Source organism: Hemitrygon akajei, chromosome 10, assembly GCF_048418815.1.
Source record: "Hemitrygon akajei chromosome 10, sHemAka1.3, whole genome shotgun sequence".
NCBI classification, from domain to species: domain Eukaryota; kingdom Metazoa; phylum Chordata; class Chondrichthyes; order Myliobatiformes; family Dasyatidae; genus Hemitrygon; species Hemitrygon akajei.
Window position 1 is genome coordinate 168,726,364 of NC_133133.1, and position 9,458 is coordinate 168,735,821.

Below are 9,458 nucleotides of genomic sequence, written 5' to 3' on the forward strand. Positions count from 1 at the left end.
AATCCCTCCTACCTACACAATATGTATATCCCTCCATCTTCCTTACATTCGTGTGCCTATCCAAAAGTCTTTTAAAAGCCTCTAATGTATTTGCCTCTACCACCATTTCAGGCAGAACATTTTAGGTATCCATCATTCTGAGTAAAAAATTACCCTTCACATCCCCTTTGAACTTACCTCCTTTTCAATGCATGTCCTCTGGTATTAGACATTTCAACCCTGGGAAACAGAAATTCCCTGCATACTCTATCTATGTTTTTCATAATCTAATAAACCTCTATCTGATCTGCCCTCAGCCTCTGCTGTTCCAGAGCTTCTCATGTTAGCACATGAAGTCTAAACCAGACTATACACTGGAATTTAGAAGGATGAGAGGGGATCTGATTGAAACATATAAGATTATTAAGGGGTTGGACACACTGGAGGCAGGAAGCATGTTCCTGCTGATGGGTGAGTCCAGAACTAGAGGCCACAGTTTAAGAATAAGGGGTAGGCCATTTAAACAGAGATGCGGAAAAACTTTTTCACCCAGAGAGTGGTGGATATGTGGAATGCTCTGCCCCAGAAGGCAGTGGAGGCCAAATCTCTGGATGCACTCAAGAGAAAGTTAGATAGAGCTCTTATAGATAGCGGGGTCAAGGGATATGGGGAGAGGGCAGGAACGGGGTACTGATTGTATATGATCAGCCATGATCACAGTGAATGGCGGTGCTGGCTAGAAGGGCCAAATGGCCTACTCCTGCACCTACTGTTTATTGTCTATTGTCTATTGTCAGACAGCATCCTGATAAACCTTTTCTGCAGCTCTCCAAAGCTTCAACATCCTTCCTATAGTGGGGTGAGAAGAACTGTTCGCAATACTCCTGTTACAGCTTAAAAAGAGTTTTATAAAGTTGCAACATAACATCTTGACTCAATGCCCCCGCTGATAAAAGCAAGCATTCCATTAGCCTTAATCGCCATCTATTATATGTTGCAATGTACTGCGGCTGCAAAACAACTAACTTCATGACAAATGCCAGTGATATCAAATCTGATTCAACTCCGACTTTGACAGATTAAGCAATCTGTTGAACTGTTACATTATTTGATCTATTTGATTATTTATAATTATTTGATCTGTTTCATCATGGGGCTAAGTATGGCTCGACTGCCATTGTCAAGTTTGCTGACGGGACTACTGTTATTTATTGATACAAGACGTACTGCAGATGTTGGAAAACTAGAGTGATCAACATAATGTGCTGGAGGAGGTCAGTAGGTCAGGCAGCATCTATGGATGGGAATAAACTGTCAATGTTTCAGGCCGAGACTCTTCATCTGGACCGTATATTATTATATATGTATATTATTTATTACATATATATATATGGTTTTTGCCTTTGGACTCTTTGTCTTTTCCACTTTGGCTGTTCGTCAGACTTTATATGTAGCTTTTCATTAATTTTATTGTATTTCTTTGTTCCTGTGAATGCCTGCAAGAAAGTGAACCTCCGGGTAGAATATAGTGACATACACATACTTTGAGAGTCAATTGACTTTGAACGTTGAACTTTATTTTGCTGTGGAAGGAAGCAGTGAGGTTATAAAATGTCCATACTGCAACCTAGCATCACGTAAGACATGAAGTTGGGTTGTACCACACCATTCAATAAGATAATCAAGTGAATATTATCGACCTTCTTTTACATACCAATTCGCTAACTGTTGCTACTTCTTTTTCTATGTTTGACTTTGTAGCAATATGCTTTAGGGTACTTTGTATTTATTTCCATTACTAATCTTGAAGGACAATGGCCTTTTCACAGAGAATTTAGAATCTCTGATCTCCCCATCACTGTGACAGGAGAAACAGGAATGCGACATCTAAGGTTTTCTGATGATGTTGCAACAAAATGAATTGCTCGGGGAAATGACGGTAAGTCGAATATCATTTGTTTAAGAGAATGGGAATGTGATACACTTTGACAGATCGCAACATCCTGGTTACGTTTTGAGATTTTCTTAGTCAAACATTTACCTGATTTTGAAATAAGAATTAAGTTTAGTAACACCGCTTAACTTTTAAAAGGTCATGATTATTTTGAAAAAGAGATTTGAAATATTATTAATCCTGCGTCTCACATGGAATGTATGGCATGAGTCATAGGGTCATAGAAGAATACAGCATAGTAAAAGGCCTTTCAGCCCATCTGATCTTTGATAAACCGTTTAAACTGCCTACTCCCATCGACCTGAACCCAGCCCACAGCCCTCCATACCTGAACCATCCATGCATCTATCCAAACTTCTCAATAACATTGAAATTGAGCTCGCCTGCACCACTTGCACTGGCAGCTCGTTCCACACTCTCACCACCCTCTGAATAGAGCAGTTGCCCCTCATATCCTCCTTAAACTTTTCACCTTTCATCCTTAACCCACAAACTGTAGATCATTAAATCTTGGAATTTGTCAATCCAAATTAAGTTATTCCCAATCACGTGTCCACCATCAACATTAGGTTTTGCTGGATTTATCCCTTTCAAACAATAGGTCTGTATCAGGAGGGTTCCAGATCCATGCCTGTGGCTTGAGAGGACCAGGAAATGTTGATTGTATCTCCATTGTCCTCTTGTTTGCTTCTCACATTTGTTTGACCTTCATTATGAACAGTGATCTATCATAGACTCTTCAATTTTTATTTCTTAGCTCATCCAGTACATTGCATTTCTCTATAAAAATCAATAATATCTGAAGTATTTATTTGCTGAAGACAGATACCAATTAATTATTAAGGACTGTAAGCCTCCACACACAGTTTGACTTCATCATCAGGCAGTTTATACAGTATATTTGCACTCAATGGTCACTTTATTAGGTAAAACTATATACCCTCTCATTAATGCAAATATCTAATCAGCCAATCATGTGGCAGCAATTCAGTGCATAAAAGCATGCAGACATAGTTAAGAAGTTGGAACAAACATGCTGTTCCGATCAATCATCAAAATGGGAAAGAAATGTGATCTAAGTGACCTTGACTGTGGAATAATTGTTGGTGCCAGATGGTGTGGTTTGAGTAGAAACTGCGGCTCGCTTGAGACTTTCATATACAATAGTCTCTAGAAATCCAACGAATGGTGTGAAAAACAAAAATTAAACATCCAGTGAGTGGCAGCTCTGGGGGTGAAAGCACATTTTAAGTGAGAAAGTTCAGAGGAGAATTGCCAGACTGATTCAAGCTGACAGGAAGGCAGCGGTAACTCTAATAACCACTGGTTGCAACAGTAGTGTGCAGAAGAGCATTCTGAACACACAACACCTCCCATCACTCTACTTACATACAATCAGTCCACGTATATAACAGTTACTTGTACTTGTACCTTTTTACTTCGGCATCTTCCCCCTTTCATTTCAGTCCTGAAGAAGGGCCTTGGCAAGACTGTTTATTCATTTCAATAGATGCTACCTGAACTACTGAGTTCCGCCAGCATCTTGTGTGTGTTACTTGCGTATTATAGGATTGCTATTATGTTCTTATGCATATTGTACTTTTTATGCTGCATTGGATCTGGAGTAACAATCATTTTGCTCTTTACACTCATATACTGAAGTATGACGAAAGTCATCTTGAATCTTGATCTTTAATTTTAAGTTATTACACGTTATATCTTTATCCCCATAGATTCATTTCAAACCAATATTGTGCACCGGGTGTACCCAAACTTGAATTAAATAATAATGTATGTAAAAAAGGCTGAACTATATAAATGACCTCAATAAAGAATTAAACAGAAGGAGGAGTTGAAAAAATACTAGATTCTATTATATTAAGTCTGAAAAATTATGGATTCTGGACAGTATGTGGGTTCTAGTACTTAGAGATTTAGCACAGTAGAGGCCCTGTTGACTTAGTCTGTGCCGTCTGATTACCCCCATGTGACCAATTATCTTAGTACCCTGTGCATGCTTGGAATATGGGAGGAAACCAGAGGAAACCCACATGATCACAGGGAGAACGTATGAACTCCTTAAAGACAATGGCGGTATTGAACCCTGATGCCTGACGCTCGAATAGTGTCATGCTAACCACTATGCTACCGTGCCATGCCAATTTGTTTTCAATAGTTTTAACATGACGGTGTGAACTTGAAATAATTCTTATATAAAAGCATTGCTAAGAAATCCACATGCATTTGGTAGTGCTAAAGATGTTATATAGTCTCAGCAGAGTGTTTTACTCTGCCTCTGAAATTCAGTTATGGTTAAATCACAGGAATTGTTATAAGTCACAATTTATAAAAATTGCATTGGCAGTAGCCAAAAAAGTTATCGCAGTTAGTTGGAAATCTGATTTATATTTAACTATGGATCATTGGAATAATGAAATACATAGTTGTATTCCATTTGAAAAAATTACGTATAATCTAAGAAATGAATATGATATATTTTTGAAAATTTGGCTCCCATACTTACAAAAGATAGGATTAAATACATAGGTCCTTTGAAGATAAAATCATAGTAATTGGGGAAAGTAAAAATAAATATTAAAATTATTTTGAACTCCATGGAGCATGTGGGGGTCCTCCGATATTCAGGCAATCTTTTTCTTCTTTCTTTCTTTTTTTTTTCCCTTTCTTTAGATAAGGGTTAAGGGGAGGGGGAGGGTCAACATTATTTTTCTTACTATTTTATTATCACATTTATTCTTTGTAATTTCTCAAATTTAATAAATAAATAAATAAATAAATAAAGGAAGGGATTTCAGTAACGGCGTACAATGTACTGACACTATTGTCAAATGTATTTAGCATCACCGACCGGAAAGGAATTTCCAGGCACAAATAAATATTAAAAAAACATTCTATTTCTTGTGAATGTTTATTCATGCCACCGCTGTCATTTCTGTCTTGACTTAATAAACCTAATGCTTCAGCTGTAATTTGCTATTTTGAAACAAGAGATGAATGGTGAGATATCAAAAAGTCAAGGAGAAATACAATTCTGCTACAAGAAGAAATTGCTATGCAAGGGCAAGGCTGATCTCTTGTGTAAAAGGATTTTGGGCAACATTTGAATTATTAATAAAGATGAGATAATGAAGGTGACAAAATAAAAGATGGGATAAATATTGGGAAGTGAAAATGATAATAGGAACTAGATGGATGGATGGATGGATGGATGGATGGGTGAGTGGATGAATGAATGAATGAATAAATAAATAATCGGTAAATAAATAAACAGATAGATAGATAAATGCAATATAGTTAAACCAGGGAGAAAAAGTTAAAGCTGGATCTGTTCTCCATGACAACAAGGAACATTGTCATTCAGGGGACTCCAGTGGCAATGTTTTCCCTAGAAAGTGTTGAAGTGTTCAGGACAGTCCACAATAATTAGTTTCAGTGCTTAAAATATCTGGGTTTGGCCTTTTGTTCCAACTTGCAGCTAACACCAGACTGGTGATTCTTTATCTAACTCCAGGTTAACTTTAAGTCAGGATCAGAATCATATTGAACACATTTCACAACCATGCCAGTGGTGATAAATCTGATTTTAATTCAACCAGATCAGAATGAAGCTTTGTTAACAAGATAAAGACACCCCAACCATTGATGCCAGATGGATTAGGTGATTGTAGTGTATGGACTGTAACGTTCACATGTACGTCCAAAGATTCCTGCCTGTAATTGTATACCTTTTACTCTACCATGTCTGATTGCTTTGCTTTATGAACTCAGTTCAGTTCAATAAATAAGTTTTTTGACCGTGAATGAGAAGGTGGCTGGGGTTTGTACCATTCCAACACTAAATTTCAACCTAGAAGTGGATTGAAGTGCACTATTGAAGGTGTGCTACCTTTCTGAAGATGCCAGTACAATCTTCTGTGCAGTAGTGTGCTGGGGCAACAACATCAAAATAGGTGATGTTAACAAGCTCAATAAACTGATTAGAAAGTCTGGCTCTGTTATAGGAGTCAAACTGGACACACTGGAGGCTGTGGTCGAACAAAGGACCCTACGCAAAATCCAGGTGATTCTGGATAATGTTTCTCACCCTCTGCATGCCACCTTGGTGGAACAGAGGAACAATTTAGTAATAGACTAAGACAACTGCGCTGCTCCAAAGAGCACTATATAAAGTCATTCTTACCCTTGGACTTTAGGCTCTATAATGAGTCAATCTACAGCTGGGGAAGTAATGAACCTCCCATCCCCCTCCTGTAAGACTGTTTGAGGTAACTTATTTTTCTTATTTTTTATTCTTTCTTACTTCTTTTCTAATATGTGTGTATTCGTATATCAGTGCACTTGTAATGCTACTGTGACACTTTAATTTCCCTTGGGATCAATAAAGTTTCTATCTATCTATAACAGTGGTTGGCCTCATCAGCAACAACGATGAGTCAGCATGCAGAGAGGAGGTAGAGCAGCTTGTGGACTGGTGGGAATACAGCAACTTAAGTCTCAACAGTGACAAGACTAAAGAGATGATTGTGGGCTTCAGGATGGTGTAGTCTGACTACTCCCTATTGCACATCAATGGCTCCTCCATGGAGAGAGTCAGGAGCACCAAGCTTCTTCAAGTGCACATCATGTATGATTTCACGTGGTCTTTCAACAACACCTCTTTAGTCAAGAAAGCACAGAAGCATCTTTACTTTCTGAGGAGATTGAGACAAGTAAAGCTCCACACCCCCATTCTAGCCACATTCTACCAGAGCACCATCGAAAATGTTCTAACCGGCTGTATCACCGTCTGGTATGGGAATTGCAAGGCATCCAATTGTGTGACCATGCAACAGATTGTGAGGACTGCTGAGAAAATCATCAGGTTTTCTCTCCCTCCCCCCCCCCCACCTCCATCTTGGACGTACACTAGAAGTGCTGCATTTACAAAGCCCTCAACCATCTCAAGGACCCTTCCTATCCATCCTTCAATCTCTTTGACCTAGTGTCAGGCAAGAAGGTACCACCGTATAAGAACAAAGTCTTTTAGGCTGATTAACTGATTCTTCCCCCAGACTGTGAGACTTCTGAACACCCTGCTACCGCCCAGAACAAAACCCCCCATTCTCTGCACATTATATGCCAATCTAAGAGCCTTAAAACATTTAAACTTGTTTATGCCTGTCACACCTGGCAGTGTATTCTAGGCACCCACTATTCTGTGTGTAAAAAAACTTGCCCTGCACATCTCCTTTGAACCTACCCCTGGTCAGCTTAAATTCATGCCCTCTAGTATTAGACATTTCAACCTTGGGAGACAGCTAACAGTTTTCAAACTATGCCCTTCATAATCTTAGAAACTTCCATCAGGCCCTATCTCCAGAGAGAGCAACCCAAGAATGCCCAATCTCTCCTGATTGTACATGCTCTTAAATCCAGGATGCATACTGGTGAACCTCTTCTTCATCCTCTCCAAAGCCTCCAGATCCTTCCTATAGCGGGGCAGCCAGCAATACTCCAAATCTGGCCTAACCATAGTTGCAATATAACTTCTTGATTCTTGATCTCAATGCAACTATTAAAAGCAAGAGCGCAATTAATTTTCTTTACCATCCAATCAACCTGTGCAGTCACTTTCAAGAAGGCATCAGTAAAAATGGTGAGTGCATATTGCATTACTAGTTGTATGTGTGTGTGTATATATATATATATCTACTCCAGATATTCCAATTTCCTCCCACAGTCCAAAGACGTACTGGTTGTTAGGTTATTGGTCATGGTAAATTGTCCTGTGATTAGGGCTCGGACTAAATTGGGGGATTGCTGCTGGCGTGGCTCAAAGAACCAGAAGGACCTATTCCACACTGAATCTCAATAAATTAAAATAAATAAATAAATATAAAAATCAGTTTTGGAGGCTATGTTTAAAATTGTCCGCTGCAATGTGTGTCTCATCAACCACAGGTAACAGTTGCTCCCGATTCACACTACAAAAACACTGGGATTTTTAAAATGCTCTGTTAAAACTGTTCTTGGTAGTGTTCCAAACTTTTAAGATTCTCCTCATGACTAGAGAAACCCAATCTTTTTATCGTAGCAGTCTAACTACATTAACAGTTCCCTATGGTGTTAATGTTCAAATATAATAAAATGGAACATCTGAAAAGGCACACAATGTGCAAGTTGTGGCTGAACTACAACTGCCCCCGCTTCCAGCCACATAGATAAGGAGATCCAAAGCCAATTAACTACAAATCTGATGTGTTCCTGGACCACAAACTCTGTCACACCACAAGAGTGAAACAATTCTACAGGTACCTAACGATTGAGCTTCTGTATAAAACTCACCACCTGTAGAATGGTGCATTTAGAATGGAGTTGGAAACTTCAAGTCTGTTTGTGAGGAGTACACCAAACTACATCCCTACCTCCAATATCTCCACTCCATCAAATATGTGTGTTGTGACTATGAACAAAGTCACCTGAGAGACACTGAAACTAGTGGATATAGAAACCCTTATTCAGCAAAATGAGTAGCATGCATCATATTTGAGACACTCTTGTAAGAAGAGGCCTGCCTGACCCAATATTACATGACATTTTTATATGCTAAAGATCAAAGGTAACAGTAGAACAATTCTATAGTTACATTGTATCTACAGTGATTCCTTTGAATAATATGTATTTTTCAAACACCCAAAATGAATGTTAATTCCCACTGACTCTGGGCTGTATTCATGCATATGCAGGCATCCGAGGTTAAAAGAAATGTTTCTTTGTTTGAAATCAACTCCAAAATGTAGCCCCAGGAAGATCATTGTTCAGAGCTGCATATTAAATTCAATCTACAATCCACATTCAGATCCGAAGACTGGCTACTGTTGAAATTAGTATTTGCTGTACACAGTAACAGAATACGCCCTATCCGTGTGCTTCCACAGATGTGGCAGGAGATGCAGGTTCTACAATGTCCTCTGCAGACTCTCAGAACCCATAAAACAAGAGTGAGAGTATGTCATCTAGATCCCAAGGGATTTTATTTTACTTATCCACTTTTCTAGATTTGGACAACTCTTTTTAAGTACAGCATTTCCGTCCTATCACTAAATTCTCTGAGAAGGTAGAATTGAACTGCCGAGAACTATAGAATAATATCATACTGAAATAGTTCCTTCAGACCATTGAATTCACATCAATCACTTATTGACACCAGTCCTACCAAATCCTATTCCTATTCTTCAAACATTCTCAACAACTGTGCTCAGATTCTACCATTTCACTATTCATAAGAAAAAAACTACAATTGCCAATTAACCTACCAAACTACACAGCTTTGGAGGAAACTGGTACACCGAGTGAAATTTCCATGGTTACAAGCAGAACCTGCAAACTCCACACCAACATCACTGCAGGTCAAATTGAACCCAGGTCTCTGATGCCACAAATAAATAGTTCTATTAGCTTCATAACTGTGCTGTCTTAGAAACATCGAAACAGAAAACCTACAGCACAATACAGGCCCTTCAGC